Source organism: Rattus norvegicus, chromosome 20, assembly GCF_021556685.1.
Source record: "Rattus norvegicus strain SHRSP/BbbUtx chromosome 20, alternate assembly SHRSP_T2T, whole genome shotgun sequence".
Lineage (NCBI taxonomy): Eukaryota > Metazoa > Chordata > Mammalia > Rodentia > Muridae > Rattus > Rattus norvegicus.
The window spans coordinates 37,069,514-37,089,090 of NC_141553.1; the positions used below are offsets into that span (position 1 = coordinate 37,069,514).

Here is a 19,577-nt window from a genome sequence, read left to right on the forward strand (position 1 = left end):
TTACCACAGACAAAGAAACCAAGATATTTCATGACAATGTATATCTACAAATCCAGCCCTACAAAGGATAATAGATGGAAAACTCCAACACAAGGAGGGATCTATACCACAGAAAAAGCAAGAAAGTAATCTTCTTTCAACAAGCCCCAAAGAAGATATCCACACAAACATAATTCCACCTCTAAGAACAAAAATAATGGGAAAAACATTCATTCGTCCCTAATATCTCTGAACATCAATGGACTCAATTCCCCAATTAAAAAACACAGTCTAACATACTGGATACATAAACAGGAAACGACATATTTGGTGCATTTTTTCCTAGCCTTTTTTCTCTGAGGAAGTGTCTGTCTTTATCACTGAGATGTGTTTCCTACACCTTACAAAATAATAGTGGGAGACATCAACACCCCACTCTCAGCAATGGACAGATCATGGAAATGGAAACTAAGCAGTGAAGCTAACAGAAGTTATGAAACAAATGGATTCTTATAGAACACTTCATCTATAATAAAAGAATACACCTTCTTCTCAGCACCTCAGGGTACCTCCTCCAAAACTGACCATATATGTGATCACAAAATACAAGATTAAAATAATCCCATGCATTCTATCAGATCACCATGGACTAAGGCTGATCTTCAATAACAACAAAACGACAGGAAGCCTACATACACATGAAAGTTGGACAATGCTCTACTCAATGATAACTTGGTCAAGGAAGAAATAAAGAAATTAAAGACTTTTTAGAATTTAATGAAAATGAAGGTGCAACATACTCAGACTTATGGGGCACAATGAAAGCAGTGCTAAGAGGAAAACTCATAGCTCTGAGAGCCTTCAAAAAGAGACAGGAGAGAGCAGACACTAGCAGTTTGACAGCACACCTAAAAGCTCTAGAATAGAAGAAAGCAAATACACCCAGGAGGAGTAGAAGGCAGGAAATAATCAAACTCAGAGCTGAAATGAAAAAAGTAGAAACAAACAAACAAACAACAACAACAAAAACAACTATACAAAGAATCAACAAAACCAGGAGCTGGTTTTTTTTGAGAAAATCAACAAGATAGATAAACCCTTAGCCAGGTCACAGAGAGTGTGTCCAAATTAACAAAATCAGAAATGAAAAGGAAGACACAACAACAGAAACTGAGGAAATTAAAAAAATCATCAGACCCTACTACAAAAGCCTATACTCAACAAAACTGGATAATCTGGAGGAAAAGGAAAATTTTTTAGACAGATACCAGGTGCCAAAGTTAAATCAGGAATGGATAAACCATTTAAACTGTCCCAAATACCAAGGCAGATGCTCTCAGCCAACCATTGAACTATTGAATGGGGTCTCCAATGAAGGAGTTAAAAAAAGGACTCAAGGAGCTGAAGGGGTTTGCAACCCCATAAGAAGAACAACAATATCAATCAACCAGAGCCCCCCAGAGCTCCCAGGGGTTAAACCACCATCCCAAGAGTACAGGGATGGACCTATGGCTTCAACCGCATATGTAGTAGAAGATGGTCTTGTTGGGCATCAAGTGGAGGAGAAGTTCTTGATCTTGTCAAGGCCTGATGCCCCAGTGTAGGGGAATGTGAGGGTGGGGAGGTGGGAGGTAGGAGGTAGTGGGTGGTTGGGGGAGCACCCTCATAGATGCAGGGGGGGAGATAGCAGATTTCTGGAGGGGAAACCTGGAAAGGGGATAACATTTTAAATGTAAATAAAAAATATCCAATAAAAGAAAAAAATGTCAAAAATTAAGAATTAGTTCCCCCCTCTTTATCCGTCTTTCATTATTTGATTTCTTTTACTGCTTTTAATGATATTATAAATTACTTCTAGTTTTTCTCCAATTTGAACCTGCTAAAATATCTTTAAGATAATTAAAAAGAAAAAGAAAAATTTTTTGGAAAGTAGCCATTCTCTGACTCCAGTTCTGACCAACGTCTCTAGTTGTAGCCTATATTTTGAGTTTCTTGGGTTTCATCTCAATTTCCTAAAACTTGGTTGTTTGTTTTGTTCTATTTTTTTTTGTTGTTGTTGGTTTGTTTTATTCCATCTTGGATCAATCTTAGGTTTTTATAGAGAATTTTCTTGGATAGTTTTCTGGTAAAAGTCAAAAGAAGAGTAAAGTTCTTAGATCTTTGAATCTTTAAAAAGTATTTTCACCTGATACTTGCCCTTTAGTTGTTGTAGCCCAGGCTGGCCTGAAATTCATTATACAACTAGGCTGACCTAAAACTCAAAGTAATCCTCTTAGTTCAGTTGCCTGAGTGCCCAGTTTGAGTACTATTTTGACAGTCTGTAGGGCTGAAACAGAATCATTTTTACTAAGGACACTGAAGTCACGTGAAGATGTCGTCTTTTTCTTCCAGCAGGTTAACCCATAGCCAGTGCTTTCATATGACTCTAGCACCTTATTTCTAAATTTTGGAGTCTTTGGGAACCTCTCTGTTTCAGCTGCAGTTGTTCAACTTGTACCTGCTATGCAGACCAGACTGACCTCAAATTCATACAAATTCCCCTGCTTTGCCTCACCCAATTTTCCTATTTTTCTCTCCCATTAATCATTGTTTTGGGTATCTTGGGCATCTTCATTCTATATTTTTGGAGAGTTTCTTGGCTTAATATTCTAATTCATTTTGAATCCTTTATTTTGGGTATGATTTTTAAATTTCTATTTTTTTTGAGACAGACTATTTCTATGTACTTCAAGTTCACCTCAAATACACCATGTTTCTGCCACATCCCTTTAAGTGATGGGATTACTTGTATGCACCAAAATCTTTATCATTTAAAATATTTAGAATACTTTTGTTTTATGATTATTCTTGTTTTTGTAGAACCCTAGTCTTACTTCACAGATGTAAAACTGTCTTTTCTTCCGCTACTCTCGAATCTTACCTTTCCTCTTTCTCTTTCTCTTCTTGTCTTACTGTCTCTGTCTTCTGTACCCTACAAACTCTCTAAACTCCTTTTCTTCTAAACTAAAATATGAGTTAAATAGCAACCCCCCATCCCAAGTATCAAGCCCCAAAGTGCCAGTTGACCGACTTGTAACCTTAGAACAGGAGTCAAAAGGATTTTTCTCTAGAAATACCAAATTCCCCTATGATAAAATATAATCACAGAAACTCTCCCAGGCAATGGGTTTCTTATTCTTTGGAGGCCACATAGGCCATGAGGTCCACCACCCTGTGCTATAGCCATACTCATTGTCATACCAGGACATGAGCTTTACAAAGTTGACATTGAGATCGAGAGCAATTCTAGCCCCAGCGTCAAAGGTGGAATAGTGGAAATTGAAGCTGAAGTGACAGGAGACAACCTGGTCCTCAGTGTAGCCCAGGATGCCCTTTAGTGGGCCCTCAGATGCCTGCTTCACCCCCTTCTTGATGTAATCATTCTTGGCAGGTTTCTCCAGGTGGCATGTCAGATCCACAATAGATACTTTGGGGGTAGGAACATGGAAGGTCATGCCAGTGAGTGGAATGACCTTGCCCATACCCTTGGAAGCACCAGTGGATGCAGGAATGATGGTCTGGGCAGCCTCAGGGCCATAATGCTACAGCTTTCCGGAGAGGCCATCCACAGTCTTCTGAGTGGCAGTGATGACATAGACCATGGTCATGAGCCCTTCCACAATGTCAAAGTTGTCATGGATGACCTTGGCCAGGGGAGCTAAGCAATTGGTGATGCCAGATACATTACTGACAATCTTGAGTGAGTTGTCATATTTCTTGTGGTTCACACCCATCACAAACATGGAGGCATCAGCAGAAAGGGTAGAGATGATGACCCTTTTGGCTCCACCCTTCAAGTTGGCCCCAGACTTCTCCATGGTGGTGAAGATGTCAGTAGACTCCACAACATAATCACCCCATTTGATGTTAGTGGGATCTCACTCCTGGAAGATGGTGATGGGTTTCCAGTGGATGACAAGCTTCCCATTCTCAGCCTTGAGTGTGCCATTGAATTTGCCACAGGCAGAGTCATACTGGAACATGTAAACCACGTAGTTGAGGTCAATGAAGGGGTCATTGATGGCAACAATCTCCACTGTGCCAGATGCAGAGAAGGCAGCCCTGGTAACCAAGTGCCCAATATGGCCTAATCCATTCACACTGACCAACCATCACCATCATGTCTAAGGGACAAGACTGGCACTGCATGAGAAAATGTGGTTGTCTCTGGAGCAGGGAGGAGCAGGGATCCTACAAGCTACTCTTAAGCCCAGGCCTCATGCCTGGCAGTAGATGATCAATGTTAAAAGAATTCAATGGTATTTTACTTTAAAGATTTATTTATTAACTTATTTTATGTATGTCAGTACACTGTTGGTGTCTTCAGACACACCACAAAAGGGCATCGGATCCCATTACAGATGGTTGTGATCCATCATGTGGCTGCTGGGACTTGAACTCAGGACCTCTGGAAGAGCAGCCGATGCTCTTGACCACTGAGCCATCTCTTCAGTCCCTCTGTGTCTGCCTTATTTCTCTGACCATAGTATCTAACTGATTCATTTTTCTTGTAGGTGTTATGAACTCATTCTTCTTCATGGGGTTATACTATTCCATTTTGTGTTGGGGAAAGGGCAGGAATAGGAAAATGGGTGCTCTTTATTGAGCAATCTGCTGACAGGAACTTTGGCTGGTTCTCTAATTTGGTTACTCTGGGTCATGCTGTGACCAACATGGCTATGCAGGTGCCTCTGTTGTATGCTGCCTTTGTTTCTGGCAGCATGGATGTATCACAAGGAGTGATTTACTTGGATAACACGGTAGTTTTTGTTTTTAATTTCTCACCAATATTGTATTCAAGACTCCATAAAGTTTGCACTAGTCTTGTTTGTTTATATAGGATCTTCCATAGCCAAAGCTAACTCTGTAATTCCAAGGATGACCATGAACTGCTGATCTTCCTGCCTTTACCTCCAGAGTATAATATCACATGCGTATGGCACCTCATCTGCCTCAAAGTGCTTTTGAGTTGCATTTATGAGAGTGTTCTGTGTGGAAATTTCTCTAGTATTTAGCTCAAGCACTTTACATGACTGTCAAACCCCACAATTTTCATGTGCCTCTGAGAATGCTCATCTGATAAAGACACTTGTTATCTGATGACCTTGAGACTACTTGTAGAAGGAGACAATCAACTTCCACGAGTTGTTCTCTGACTTTGACATACATGCTATAGCGCGCGGGCACACACACACACACACACACACACACACACACACACACACACACCAGCTGTCAGAGTGGTACATGCCTTTCTTTTTACCTGATTTTATTTTATGTGTATGATTGTTTTGCCTGCACATAAACATGTGTACCATGTGAATGACTAGTGCCTGACACAGTGAGAAGAGGATGTGAGATCATCTGGAGATGAAGTTGTAGATGATTGTGAACTACCATGTGGTATGGGCAATCCAGGACTCCTCTGCAAGAACAATAAATATTCTTAAGTGCTGAGTATTTCTCCAACTCTATGGTGTATGCCTTTAATACCATGATTTGGGAGGCAGAGGCTGATAGGACTCTGTGAGTTTAAGGCTAGCCTGGTTTATACTGTTTAGGCCCATCTGAGCTACACAGGAAGACCCTCTCTAAAAATTAAAGGCATTCAAAGACAGGCAGACAGACAGACACACACACACAGACAGACATACATATACACACAAATTTAGGTAATTTTTTTATAGTTTTAGGACAGTGAGCCATATTAGTACATTACCTATATGACCACCATCATAATTGTAATAAGTGGTAGAGCTGAAACCCTTAGAGATTCTATCCAAGCATTAACACTCTCTTTACCCATTTATTGTAATTAATGAAAATGAGAATTTTTGAACATTTCAAATAATATTTTTGAACAATTCTATTTCTACCAACTTTTGATTTTGATGGGGTCATTCTATGAAGCCCAGGCTGACCTGAAATTTACGAACCTTGTGCTTCAGCATTCTGAGGAACTGGGATTACAAGAACAAGTCACTACCCGAAACTTCCTCCCTAATGCTTCTTACTAGTTTTCATATCATAGTTCAGTCCACATTGTTTTAACGTTCGAAGCCTCTCAGTTTTCATCTTTTAACTAGGTGGTTTTTATCTTCTTCAAAGAATTTCTATATACTGTTTTCCTCCTTACTGGGCAGAACTTCAGAGAAAAAGAGACAGTGTTGTAACATGCTTCTTCAGACTCAATGAAAAGCACGTAGAAAAGCACGATTTATAGGCATGACATATTTATGCTAGAGTGAAGATTTTTCGTATTATGTGTGTAACTATCTCTTCAAGATTAGTTCTTGGCTCTTAAAACAAAGGACTTTCTCAGGGTAAACTTTAAAAGAAGCAATGACTTGAAGGAGGTAGAGATTTAGCGCACACAAACAAAACACGACCTGTAGGGTAAGGGTAAGGGTAGAAAGAGAGACAGAGACAGTTTTTTTTTTTTTATTAACAAAAAGGTTTTACGGAGAATACTTTGAAAGTCAAGTCAACTAATTAAAGTTTATAATGCATTAGAAAGGGAAAGTGATCACTGCTATAAAGCTTGCTGTTTTACAATTTTTTAAAAAAGAAAAACAATTATAACTTCTCGCTTAGCACTATGCATACTTTAGTACCTGAATTTTAAAATTGAGATGAGATGACACATCTCATATATATCTTAGACAAAATAAACAGTTCTGAAGATGGTCCAGATAAAATAGTTTGGTAACATTCCTTTGGAGATGTCCAAAGAGATTTTCCTTTAATACACTCGTTTAAGCAACTAGAATTATTTCTGATGCTATCAGCGGGGTGGGCAGGTTGTCTCTTGAATATGCTTTACTCAAAGATGTTTTGGCATGGTTTAATGTTTTACTCATTGAAAGGCAAAGCATTATGAAACATTTTATTATTATTTTTTTTAAAACACCAAGCGTATAGTCTACCTCATCTCTGCATCAAAGGAATGATTCCCAAGTAACCTTTGGCAGATCTGTGCGTATATGTAATGACGGTAGAGTGGAAGAAAGAATGTGAGCTGGCCTATAAAACTGAATAGAATTTTAATTGTTTAGACTAGTAAACTCACAATAGACTTAGTGGGGACAATGAGGCTGAGAGAAGACAACATACATGACCTGTCTAGAAACTTACGGAACATGGAACAGCTGAGCAAGGTTGCCCACAGTCAATATAGGGTTTCTTTTTAAATTTGTGTCCATCTCTCTGGTGCAGGCGTATACCTAGTGTGTCTTGGCACATTGCCTGTGAATACGGAGGCTGCTTTTGAGTATCTTCTGAAGACCCTCTTCATTCTAATGTTTCAGGCGTGGTCCCTTGCTGAGGTTAGAGGTCACAGTCTCAGCACCATGATTACAGGGGATTGTCTTTAATAAACTACCGGATCCAGCTTTTTACACGAGTCTTTGTGCTTGTACATCAAGGTCTCTTACTCACTGAGCCATGTCCCCTAGATGCTTAGCATTTAAAACAACACTGCACTATGGTGTCAGAATTATACAAATTCAAATTCAGTAGGAACCACTTTAACTCTCTCTCTCTCTCTCTCTCTCTCTCTCTCTCTCTCTCTCTCTCTCTCTCTCTCCCCCCCCCCCCCCCAGGCTAGTAACACATGGCATAATGTTGTCTTGTGATTTACTTAGCTCCATCAAGTTGGGGGTTATGAGGGTAAACAGCCACTATGCTATAGTTGACTGCTAAAGTCTGCTGTTCAGACAACTCAGTGCATTAAATACATTTTCAGTTGGTAATATTCCATTTATCATGGTATTTGAATTTAGATCTATGGATAGAGATCACTCATGGGATGACCAGATACCAAGTAAACTTGATATATCTGTGATAAAATGTGAAAACTCGAAGTTACAGACCTGCTGTACAGGAAGATCTTTGGTACACAGAAGAAGTAGGCCAATGAATGTTCAGAAAGTGAACATTATCCTTGTTGACATTTCGTCTAGGCTCCGCCCAATGGTTACCTGGCCACAGGCAGTAGGCCTGACTCACTATAAAAGGGGCGGCTTGGGGTTGGGGATTTAGCTCAGTGGTAGAGCGCTTGCCTAGGAAGCGCAAGGCCCTGGATTTGGTCCCCAGCTCCGGAAAAAAAAAAAAGAACCAAAAAAGGGGGGGGGCTGCTTGTTCCCTCCTCACTCTCTTGTTCTTTTGCTCTTGCTCTGTACCCTTGCTCCCCCTCCTCCTCTCTCCCCATTCCCTTCCCCCTCCACATGCTCATGACCTCTACTACTCTCCTCTCTCCTTCTCCCCCCTCTCTCCCTCCCTCCCCCTCTCCCTCCCTCTCTCTCTCTGTGTCTCCCTCTTTCTCTCTCTGCCTTTCTCTGTCTTCTACTCCCTCAACTCCCCTCCCCATGCCCTGAATAAACTCTCTATTCTATACTATACTGTCCTGTGGCTGGTCCTTCAGGGAGAAGGGATTCATGGACCCACAGACGAATCCTCTTCCCTCACACCTGACTACACATCCACCAAACATATTCCTCCTCTGTTTATTTTTTATAAAATTCAACAATCCTGCCTTCTGTCTTGGTCTGTTTTGTGCTACTATCATACAAACCACAGACTCCGTATTTTATAAAGGGAACATGTTTTTATGATTCTGGAGTCTGAGAAGTTTACTCCAAAAGTGCTAGCACTTCATGTATAGAAGGTAGCATCCTAACCGACCACAAAAAGCAAAGGAGTGATGGCCCAACTTATCTTTCACCCCACTGCCAAGAACACAGTTGATCCATTCATCAGGACAAAGCCCTCAAGGCCTAGCTACCTACGAATGGTCCTACCTCTTCACACCATGACAGGAACAATTACATTTCAAGACGAGTTTTGGAGGGGCCTGGAAAAGCATAGCGTCTCCCATCATGCCCTTAGAATCTATTGGGAGGTGACTATGGACTTTTTATAAAAGCCCTAACTAGCATGCCTGCATGTGTGTGCATGTGAATGTGTGTAAAAACACAATGACTAAAGCAACTTACAGAACCGTTTATTTGGGCTTATGGATCCAAAAGAAAGGATGGTAGGAAGCTTGACAAGAATGGCAGCTGGATCAGGAAGCCGGGAGCTCACATTCTCAAATATGGAGCAGAGTGTACACTAGAAGCAGTGGCGAGGGGCGTTTAGCTCTGAAAACGCACCCCTAGTAACATGCTTCCTCTAGTAAAGCCACCCCCCACCCCAAGAACACCACAAAATGGTACCGGCAACAGAGAAGTAACTATTACACTGTTTTTCTTAAGCTCTGTCATGCATGAGGATGGCCCCCATAGACTCGTATATTTGAAGGCTTAGTCACCAGGGAGTGGCACTAGTTGAAGAGTTTAGGAATTGTGGTCCTTGATGAAGGAAGTGAGTAACTGGATGTGGGTGTGGGGGATGGGCTTTAAGGTTGCAAATCTGGCCTTATGTGTCTCTTTTGGCTGGCAAGTCAGGATACAGTTTTCAAGCTACTGCTCCAGTACCATGTCTGTCACTATGCTACCACCATGATGATAATGGACTAAACCTTTGAAACTATTAGTAAGCCCCCAATTAAATGCTTTCTTTCTTTTCTTTCTTTTTTTTTAAGATTTATTTATTTATTATATATAAGTACACTGTAGCTGTCTTCAGACACACCAGAAGAGGGCATCAGAACTCATTACAGATGGTTGTGAGACACCATGTGCTTGCTAGGATTTGAACTCAGGACCTCTGGGAGAGCAGTCAGTGCTCTTAACCACTGAGCCATCTCTGCAGCCCAACTAAATGCTTTCTTTTGCAAGAGTGGGTTGGCCATGGTGTCTCTTCACAGCAACAGTGACTAAGACAGTGCCCAGGTGGCTGAGGAAAATCCTTTGTTTTGAACTTGACCATCAAACCTCACCTTTCTTCATGTTTTGTGACACATTCGTTGGGAGTTATTAGAAACAGAGCTGATTTTATTGTACTTAAGTTTTCTACTAGTTTTTTGTAGATGAAGATAAAGATGTAAATTTTTAAAAAGTCTCTCTCTCTCTCTCTCTCTCTCTCTGTGTGTGTGTGTGTGTGTGTGTGTGTGTCTATGTGTGTGTACAGAGACTAGAAGAGAGGTTAGAGCTGCTGGAGTTGAAGCTATAGGCAGTTGTAAACTGCCCGAAATGGATGCTGGGAACCCATCAAGCCATCTCTTCAATCCCCCAGAAGAAAGCTTTTACAAAACAATAGTTTTTATTTCAGATAATTTATAGTTAGGCAGTTATTTCAGAATATTGTCTAGGTTATTATAATTATCTGCAATATACTCATAGAATGAAGGCATCAAATCAAACCGATGCCCTCAAACCACGGATTCCCTTATTACACAGCTAGGACTTTTCTCACTCTCCAGAAGGCAAAAGGAGAACTCTAAAAGGTGTCACATTTCCACTGCTGTGAAGGGAAAGGAGAGGACACTGCACTACGCTGAGAATTATGGGAAAATCTGGGCCTCCTCATTTCCTGTTTCTCCTTTTGACTCTCTGGTCCAGCTCCACTGTGCTCTTTGTCTTTCTTGCCCTGGCACCAAGATACGTTTTCTGTTCTTTATCACTCACAGCAGAGCTTTTGTACAGCTAGTTTAGCCTTCATCCATTATTTAAGTGAACTTGTAAATTTTGGGTAAATTTTACAGAACCATTTTCTGTGGAGCTAAACATGGTCCATGAAGTTTTAGCATGGAAAGTCCTTTTTTTTTTTTCTTAAAAAAAAAAAAAACAAAAAAAAACTAAGTTAGAAAGAATTTGTCTGGAGATTACAGAAAACAAACAATGAAAATGATAAAAAGACATTGTTTTGGATTTAGTGGGCTATTTTTGCATTCCGGTAGTTATGAATAAGTGAAACAGTAATTCCTACCTTAAATATTTAGAGAGAGTCGCTAGAAAATATTCATGAATTTCTTGTATTTTCCTAAAGTATGAGCCACACCAACTTTGGTAAAGTTTTAAATTTCTCTCTCACAAGCAAATTCTTAGAGTGTCCCAGTGATTTGCATTCCTCTCGAAGATAACATGGGCATAGTGATTGACAAGGAAATGGATATCACCCAGAAAATAATCTTTCTTTAGAAAACAGTTCTAAATCTTTTATTTCATGTGTATATGTGTTTTACCTGAATGTATATCTGTGTCCCATGTGCATCCCTGGTGCCCGCTGGAGACAGAAGGGGATGTTGGATCTCCTAGAAATGAGGTCACAGATAGTTGTAAGCCACCATGTGGCTGCTCGGAACAGAACCCAATTCTTTGCAAGAGCAGTAAGTGCTGTTAACCACCAAGTCATTTCTTCAGCCCCTTAAGTTTTTAGTTATTTATTTACTCTGTGTCCATGTGTGCAATCCCACACAGACAGAAGGAAAGTGGGAAGTAGGGGTCAGGGGCGCCTGCAACAGTGCAAGTGTGAAACAGAGGATGATTACCAGGGGCAGGAATGGGCTCTCTCACATGGCTTTGTGGAATCCGAGTTTTGGACGTTGGTTGTTAAGCCAGCTGAACCATCTTTCTACTCTCTCCTTCCTTTCTTCCCTCTTCTCTTCCTCCCTTATCTCTCCCATCTTCTTCCAGACCTCCCTTCCTCTCTTTTTACTGAGATCCTAATTTAATCTTATGTAGGAATAACCTCACAGCTACCTACAGATATCCTTTGATCATAATTCACTTAAGTCGACATGAAATTATCCATCACACTAACTTGATAAAATAAAATAAAACAACAACAAAAACCTAGACGATGAGAACGAATAACCTATTTACCGGGATTTCTAGGTGCTTCTCAGAGCAAAAAGAGCTGCACACATCCCTGGCCAAGTGACTGGAAAAGAGAATGTTCTATGTAAAAGCACAGGATGGGTTTATTACACGTGATTGCATTTGTCTGTTACCTAAGCCAAGTCCTTCCTCCGGAACTCATGTGAAATTTTCCTCTATCAATTTAGAGGTGAGAGAACAGAACAATCCCCAAACTTCTCTGTGATCTGTTAGTTCAGTTTTCAATTAAACAAGATAGAAATTCCTGTACAAACCTGCTTGAGTGAAAAGGTTTTATCCACTCCATAGCTGTCAATGTAGAGTCCTGATCATGGTAATGGGCAGTAGTAAGTAAATACTGTGCCAGATACCCTACTGATTGCTTTGCATGGGTTGACTCAAGTTTACTTACAAACACTCTGAAGACCATAACACAATTACCTCCAATGTGCACTGCAGAGACAAGGGCACAGTAAGGTTCACTGTTAGGATCCAAACACTCACAAGGAGAAAGGTTTCACAGTGGCTTGAGCAGTGGTTGTCACAGCATGCCAAATCATCCTGCTTGGAAATTTGACTCCTGATCGTGTCGCATTGCCTCAGTACCAAAGATTCCTCACCGATCTCGATGCCAGAGCCACAGGACATACTGATTAGCTCAGAAACAGTTCAAACCTGTGTGTGGAGCTGAGCATAAGGTGGGGGCATCACAGAGCACTGTGCTTGAGAGGAGACTCATGTCTCATGGGAGGTGGACGACAGCAAGGAAGCATTGGAGACTTAACACTGTTAGCGCTGACTCATTCTCCAGAGAGGGTATGGAGCATAGATTCCCAGACCACGGAATGCAGATGTTGCACGACTCCAGCTGTTTGCACCTGTTTGTTGCCTGTTTGTTGTGTTTCATTCTTCATTTGGTGACAGTTGAAATCACCAATGTCTCTGTTTAAGAAATGGCGGTAACTTCCTTCTTTCACGGATGCTACATTTCAATCCTGTTTCCCTCCTATTGCCTTCTTTATTGCCCTCCCGCTCCTGCTGATCCTTTCTTCTTTCTAATAAATCTTTCTCCTCTTTTCGTGTCTATTAAATCTTATCATCAGCTCTTGTGTGATCCATTGGGTTTCATTACGTCTGATTGCACGAATGCGTCAGACTTTTCTTTTCTTCCTGTGCTCAAGCAAGTCATCAGTGACTCCACCGCTGGAAAAACAAATATCTCTCCACTCCCTCAGCAACAGCTAACTCTATGAGGCCCTTCCCCACTTCAGTGGGATGTCGGGCAGTCTTAATTTCTTTCCCTTAATGTGCCCAGGCCCTGTGCACGTTTCATTTCAAATAGGGAAAAAGAAAACAAGTCGATGGTTTGGTGTGGTTGTAAGTCTTTGTCCCCTACATACTCCCAAATTCCTGTAAGTGGAGTCTGGTATTATTTAGGACTTCCCCCAAAGATAGTGAAATACTACACACTTCATTTTAGTTTTTCTAGAACTTGGTGACCTGTGAGTGGCTGTCCCTTAAGGCTCAATAGGCATTCTCAGCTAATCAGTCATGACTCGCCAATTGCATCTCTGAACACAAGAGCTCTCTGCTTCTTCCTTTATGATCCATTTGAGGGAGCCAAGAAAGAAAAGATTGTCATTTATAATAATTCCAAGAAGATAAAAACATGGATATTGTACAGATACATAGTAAGTCTGTGTCAAATGGTCCTTTAGTTCACTTGCTAGAGGAAAGGATGGTGAAATGGACTGCAGTGCACTTGGGAAATTGAGTACCATCATGCATTCAACAATGTTTTGGGGATCTAGGTTAGACAGAAATGTGGTTACCATCCCCCAAGTCAATAAAACAGTGCTATCATTTCAAACATATAGAAACCATTTTTGCATTTTCATTAGACAAAAACCTGCAAGGCAGCAATGGAGGTTCCTAGAGTTTGGGCAATCAATAGCAATAGAAATTACAGTAAATGAAAAAGCTTCATTGAACTAGGAATGTCAGTGGTTTGTGTGTGAGTGTAATACTTATCCATTGTGACACTGTCCTAGTCACTGTTCCATTGCTATGAAGAGATAACAAGACTCAAGGAAACTCCATTAAAAAAAAGCATTTAACTGGAGACTTGCGTACAGTTTCAGAAGGTTAGTCCGTGATCATCATGGTGGGAAATGGGATGAGAGACATGGGCATGGGATTGAGATCTTACACCTAACTCACAGGCAGGTCTTACATCTTAATTCACAGGCAGCAGCCAGAGACAGACTGGGTTTGGCATGGCCTTTTGAGACCTTAAAGCCCTCAAGTTACACTAAATGAAAAAGCTTCATTGAAGTAGGAATGTCAGCGGCGTGTGTGAGCATAATACTGATCAGTGATACACCTATTCTGGCAATACCATGCCTCTTAATCCTTCCCAAACAATTCCACTAACTGGGACCAAGCATTCATACATGCACCTAAGGCAACACTGATGTCATTATCCTCATATATTTCCAATTTTTTAATATTTTACTTTGAACAACAATAATGTTATCAAGGTTATGCTAATAAAACTGTTTCCAAGGTAACAAGCTAGCTGGGAAAAGAGCCTGTATGAAAGGTATATTGAGACCCCATTCTGTTACAGTTATAATAAGAAATAGACGTGACTGGTTCCCTGTGTCATCACTCCATGCTCTCTTGGACCCTGGTGGCTGCTCCCTGTCATCAGTTCCGGCACCATAAGGCCATATAGAACTAATATTAATTTATATTAGTGGCGGCTGGTTCCAGTGTAGCACCACACCACATTAGCTCAGCTATCTTCTATCCCCAGTGGTCTCTCCGCCCCCATTGCTAGTTGCCCTGGCCGGGATGAGTTAGTATGTAAGAACTACCTTTGAGTTAGGATGTAAGATCTCAACCCCATGCCCATGTCTGTCATCGCATTTCCCACCATTCTGGTCCCAGCTACCTGGTAATATCAAGACTCAACAAACTGTAGCCCAACAATCAGATTTATATGTTAAATACTCAGTTCACAATACATCCACAGAATAAATTCACTGCCAATTAATAAAGATAGAAACTGCCCACCTAGACAAGATAAAATTAACCTAGACCACCTGGATCCGAATCATTCTCCTCCTCTATCTCCATCTTCCTCTCTTTGCTCCTCCTCCTCCTCCTTCTCCTTCCTAGACTTTCCCTGCCTACCCTTCCTTCTCATCCAATGGTAGGCTTCGCCTTATCCTGGACCCACCTTGCTGCGTAATGACATCATCCTACACCATTCCTTGCTATGTTTCTCTCAAGGTCTTGAATTGGCACAGTGAACTTATATAATTAAGTTTCTGTGAGGACGCAGAAGTGTTATAAATTGATACATAGTACTGTGTTCCTAGAATGGTCCTGTCACCTCAACACCACTAGTTTAGGCAAATTATTCAACTATCCTATTGTATGTCCATAGCTTTCAAATGGCTAGCAATAATGCCTTCTTTGTCTGGTTTGTGGTGTTAAGGCATAGAACAGCGCTCAGCCTACCATAGAACTTGTGTAGCATCTACTGTGATATTAACATGTAATTACTTTCATCACTTATAGATAGTAAATATAGTTTCTCAGGAAAGTTGTACATAATTATAGGCTGGAAAAATCATATAGAAAAATAACAAAGAACTTCAAGTTAATTATTCTAGAGTACACATGTATTTGATTTTTAGGAACACGAATTTAGGGGAGGAAGTTTGGATATGTCTATGTTAGGGTTTTACTGCTGTGAATAGACACCATGACCAAGGCAATTCTTTTTTTTTTTTTTTTTTTTTGGTTCTTTTTTTTTGGAGCTGGGGACTGAACCCAGGGCCTTGCGCTTCCTAGGCAAGCGCTCTACCACTGAGCTAAATCCCCAACCCCGACCAAGGCAATTCTTATAGAGGATAACATATAATTGGGGGGTGCCTTACAGGTTCAGAAGTTCAGCTCATTATCATCAAGGCAGCAACATGGTAGCATTCAGGCAGACATGGTACAGGATTTCTGAGAGTTCTGCATCTTGATCTGAAGGCTGCTAAGAGAAGACTGGAATCCAGGCAGCCAGAAAGAGGGTCTGAAAGCCCACCCACATGGTGACACATGTCCTTCAACAAGGTCATACCTCCTAATGGTTCCACTCCTTATGGGCCAAGCATATTCACACCACCACAGGAAACTTACAAAGAATACTCGTAAAGCAGGAAGGAAGAAAGGGTTAATTGTTTAGTATGTGTGTAAGTGAAGAGTGGGACCATGGGGTACATGTTTAGGATTTTTTTTTACTAAGAATTTGCTATGAGGGCTGGAGAAATGGCTCAGTGGTTAAGAGCATGTGCTGCTCTTGCAGAAGACGAGGGTTATACGTCCAGGGCCTACATGGCATTTAACAACTGTCTTTAACAACTCTTCCAGGAGCCCAATGTCTTCTCCTTATTGCCTTGGACACTCCACACTCCTTGCATATGGTGCTCCCAAATAAAAAAAAAAATCTAATAGTTAATCCTTCTCCAAGAAAGAGAGAAGACTAGGGAGGAGGAGGGAGGGATCCATTGTTAGGTCGTCTGTGAGATTTTAAAAAATTGTTCAACAAATTTGTTTGATTTAATTGTAGGGTCAATAAAAGAGTTGTTCCGTTACATAGCATGAGATACAAATAATTGCCTATTTTATAAAGTCATTCATGGGCAAAATCTGGTGTCCAAGGGTGGATAGACATTATCATGATACCTGCTTGCCTTATATCTATCTCAAAGTTACTGTGAAGATTGTCTTAGTCTGAGCTCTATTGTTGTGAAGAGACACCATGAACAAGGCAACTTCTATAAAGGAAAGCAGTTAATTGGCCTTGGCTTACAGTTTCAAAGGTTTAGTCCATTATTATGGCAGGAAACATGGTGGCACAGGGGCAGACATCTTGCTGGAAACATAGTTGAGAGAGAGCTCTACCTTCCAATCTGTAGACAACAGCAAGAGATGAAGGAACCGACTTTGGCTTTTGATATCGTAGTCTATTCCCAGCCATACCTAGTCCAATAAGGCCACACCTCTTAATCCCTCTGTGCTAGTACTACTCACCGATGACCAAACATTCAAATATATGAGCCTAATTGGGGCCAATTTTATTCAAACCACCACAGAGACAAAGAAAATCAATGTGACAAAATGGTTTTTGGTTTGTTTGTTTTTAATGCAGACAGTCTGAGACAATGTAAGATGCACAAAAGGCTATGATTTTAGTTACACAATGTCCCACAGGCTTGCTTGATATAAAACAATCAAAGTTAAACTGTTAGTGTTTTTGCCCTTGAGATCCCTGCACTGAGACTTTGCAGCCACAAAGGCTAGATGGGAATGTGTTTAAATCAACTGGGATATTACAGGAACAAAACATTAGAGAAACCACACATTCTTTTACTATCTCAGGGAGAAACATTACAAAATAAAGGAAAACTGAATTGCCTTAACTTCCTTCTCTTCTCCTTGCCTAAAGATGCAACTCAGGAGGAAAAAATAAGAAAAAAAACCCTGAATTTTCTACTTTTTATTTACTCAACTGTTAATAGATTGGTTCAAACTAAACGTTCTGGGTGCCCTTCCTTCTGTGGCATAGCAAAGGAGGGCAAGAAATTCATACTTTGTGTAAATATCCAGATTCATCAGCAATGAAAAACAAACAACCATGGTATCATTTTTAATTATGGGCAAGAAACAAAGAGTAATTATTTTATTTTTAATAGGTGCATCCTGAACCTTGGTTAGTTTAACTACTGTTTATTGAATTATTCGTATGAACAATGGCACTACCTCCTACTTGTTACGGGTTACTATGCATACTGAGCCATGTAAGGCATTCTCCAGTACTCTGCATTTAGACTTTACATTTGTTTTTTGTTTATTCCTGTTTCTTTCTTTCCTTTTTTTTCTTGTTTCCTGTTCTCGAATCTGCTGATAGTAAAACATTGTCTGTAGAACTGAAGAACTTTTGGAGGAAATTATGATTTCATGGGTTAGCTGAGACTTGAATTGATAAAGCTAAAGACAAGGCCTACTGTTTGCCTTGTGTATATAGAGTCTTTGTTTACCCCTAGTGCTGTTTGAAGGAAAAAGGCTTACAACGAGAACGAAATAACTTTTATATATCTAGATTTTTCCAGTGATTATATAAAGCTTCATGAGTACAATAGTAAAAATCTTGGAAAAATAGCATCTTTAAAAAAAAAAGCTATAAACCACCAGGTTATTATTAGTAGCTAAACTAAACCACAGATGCCTAGAGAGGAGCAAGCAGGCTGCAGACTGCTTTAATGAAAACAATGGTAAGAAAGAGGTTTTTTTTCTGAATTGCAGTAATCATTAAAATTAAACAATTCACCAAAACTATGTGTTTCTTTGTGTTTATGAAGCCCCCTAGCTATGTCCTTTAATTTTTTTATAGAAAGTTCTTGGACTAGCAATTACTTGATATTACAAATTAATTCATTCCAGTTTTTAAACTACAGAGTTTGGAAAGGCCAAGAACTGCCTGGAGGAGAGAATATGAGCATAATAAACTGCGAGGAAGGGAATAATGCTGTTTATAAGTCTGCCACCATTTGTTCCAGACAGACATTTAGATATTAAGGCAATTATACTCAGAAAAATCTTTCAAGTAAAGATAATTTCGTCCTAAGAATAAGGTTTAACTGAGCAGAGGTCCAAATAGCTTTGATGACATATCGAGATTTTTTTCCTTCACTGGAATAGTGAAGCTAATCTGGGAGTTTTCCCTCTCTACTATACCAGACTCTATTCTGATGCCAAGATGCGTTTGCTGACAGGAGCCTGGAGTCCCGTAAGAGGCTCTGCCAGCACCAGACCAATACAGATGCTCATGTTCTCAGCCAACCATTGAAATGAGCACTGGGACCCCAATGGAAGATTTAAAGGAAGGACTGAAGGAGCTGAAGGAGTTTGCAATCCCATAAGAAGAACAGCAATATCAACTAACTGGACACCCCCGTCCCCCAAGCTCCCAGGGACTAAACCATCAAACAGAGAGTACACATGGAGTGATCCATGGCTCCTGTCGAATATGTAGCAGAGGATGGACCTTATCGGACATCAATGAGAGAAGAGGCCCTTGGTCCTGTGAAGACTTGATGCCCCAGCCTAGGGGGATGCTAGGGTGGTGAGGGTGGAAGGGTCTCCCCTTCAAGATAGGGGAGAAGGGGGGTGGAAATAGGGGGTTTCTGGGGGAAACTGGGAAGGGGAAGAACATTTGAAATGTAAATAAATAAAATAACCAAGAAAAAAAGAAAGAAAAAAAGGAATGGTGAAACTGAGCACCCTTGCTCATCAATACTGTAAGTCACTTGCATAGAGCTGATCAAAAATGGTCAAGAAACACTGTTAGCAAAAAAGCTACCTGATAGCCAATGGTGGTGGCACTTGTTGCTAACACCAGAACTTGGAATACAGGAATAGTAGAATCATTAATTGAATTCCAGTCTATATTACATTTACAGCCTGTGATTATTGGATCCTGTCTGAAAAAGAAAAGAATAATAATTTAGGTGTGTGTGTGTGTGTGTGTGTGTGTGTGTGTGTGTGTGTGTGTGTGCCTGCAGAGAGCAGAGAGGCTAGAGTAGGGCATTGGATCCCCTGGGACTGGAGTTTATTATCTAGTTATGAGCTGCCTGACCTGAGTGTTAGGAATTGAACTCAGACCCTCTGCTGTCTCTCCAACCCTCAGTTGACTATTTCTCAAAACCCATAAAGTAGAAAGATATAAAACTAATCTTG

The 19,577-nt window shown here is 40.5% G+C and overlaps 1 pseudogene; it reads right to left on the reverse strand.

The window, feature by feature from the left end:
* Positions 1–3,104: 3,104 nt before the first annotated feature.
* Positions 3,105–19,577, reverse strand: part of LOC147998659 (glyceraldehyde-3-phosphate dehydrogenase pseudogene) — a 33,223-nt pseudogene continuing 16,750 nt past the window's right edge.